The sequence below is a fragment of the Notolabrus celidotus genome, chromosome 2, assembly GCF_009762535.1.
Source record: "Notolabrus celidotus isolate fNotCel1 chromosome 2, fNotCel1.pri, whole genome shotgun sequence".
Lineage (NCBI taxonomy): Eukaryota > Metazoa > Chordata > Actinopteri > Labriformes > Labridae > Notolabrus > Notolabrus celidotus.
Window position 1 is genome coordinate 22,854,854 of NC_048273.1, and position 1,695 is coordinate 22,856,548.

General features: G+C 39.1%; 1 long non-coding RNA gene across 1 annotated transcript in view; it reads right to left on the reverse strand.

Moving 5' to 3' along the window:
• Positions 1–286: 286 nt before the first annotated feature.
• Positions 287–1,695, reverse strand: part of LOC117832119 — a 9,153-nt gene continuing 7,744 nt past the window's right edge. The window contains exon 3 of the long non-coding RNA XR_004635142.1: positions 287–1,643. This is a non-coding gene — a long non-coding RNA (uncharacterized LOC117832119). The remainder of the gene's footprint in view (positions 1,644–1,695) is intronic.

Below are 1,695 nucleotides of genomic sequence, written 5' to 3' on the forward strand. Positions count from 1 at the left end.
CAAAAGTATGAAGGTTTAAAGTGAAACTTGCACTTGTCTAAACATCTGTTTTAATCTGGTTTATATCTAGCAACATGCTGCATATTCCCAAACCGAGTACCAACATCATCTAACTTCACCTTGCACTGGTTCACATAGTACAAGTGAAGAAAGGTGAGCCTATTGCAAATATCTAGCCCATAATATTGCATAATTTTCAAAATCTTTGCAGGTTTTTTAGAGCAGGAAAAAGTTTTCAAAACACATGGAAGCTAAAGTGTATCCAGCTTTAAAAAATAACAAACCGTCGATTCCTGAATTTAATGTATGACAATGTTGTGTATACCAGTTGTTATTCGTGATGTATTAAAAGTACAAACTGTATAAGAGCAGCTGTAGTGTGCATTATGATCAAAAGAAACAGTGGGATTTGGAAAGCAGGGCAGATGCTGACATATTTCATATGTATTTTTACCATTTTGTGGATTTGGCATACAAAACTAAAAACAGTATGAAGTGATGAATTGTCTTTTGACACTGGCTATTTTTGGTCTGATTGGCCCATCAGCTTTAAAAAGGTGCTTAACCTATAGCTTTGAAAAAGTGACAAGAAATGTGAAGATTTGTCATTTTTAGAACAGAAAATAAAACTGATTTGCAAAAGTTTAAATTCATTTAGAAATTAAAGGATGACTAATTAGATTTTTTTGATTGTGTGTCAATTTACAGTCAAAGAGCCTTAATTTGCACTAACCCCATGCAAGAAACAAAAAACAATAAGGAAAAATATAAGGTTGGTAAGACAAATAAGGGCTCTTCTTTATCCAAAATAAAAACATTGGTAAAAAGTGTATGACGTAAATATTTTTGAAACACCATGTTGCTTCTCATGTCTTCAGTAACATGTCTGCCAAAAAATGGGTCCTCAAAATGGTTTTTTTCTAACGGTAAAAATGTTTATCTTCAATATTTTGGGAAATTATTTTTTAAATTAATGTAAAATGTACAAACAAAGATTGGAAACAAACATGCATGTCAGCTGAACTCAAACAGCATCCTGTCAGCAGAACGAGCATCAACACGTTTCTCCAATTTATCCCTAAAATCCAATAAGTCTCCTGAATATGGGCTTCTTCTGCTTCCTTCCTCTCACAGAGCAGAGAGGGAAGAAAAGACCTGATTGTCAACATCTGTTTTCCCTTTCCCTCCTTTTTGTGCAGCACGCCGGCGCCCCTGGGCGTCACAGGAGCAGCACCCTGCCACCCAGCGCTGCGCCCACCCTACCACCCACCACCCCGCCTGCTCGTCCCGCTGAAGCTCAGTGAAGCCAAAGTGTCCATATGAAGACGCATTAACGGGGACGTCCCACCAGCTGTCCTTCCACTGCCACAGTCACCACATCAGCCATATTAAATGACCTCCTCCACACTCTATCCAGGGGATGCTGTTCACTTCGTCTCCCGTGTATTATCCTGTTGTTCCCCCTGTAATTTTAAATGTTTATCACTGCAGCAGCTGCACTTGCAGAACATAAGAGGATGGCTCAAACGGAGCGTTTGACTGAAGCCAGGAGGGCCGCGCTCCAAACAACAGTGTTTGTTTTTGTACATTTTTCCCCTCGTCCTGATTGCTGTCAGATGATTTTGTGTTCCAGGTGTTTGAGACTGCAGAGAAAGAAGCACACAGACAAATAAAAACCACACATCCTGATTTATT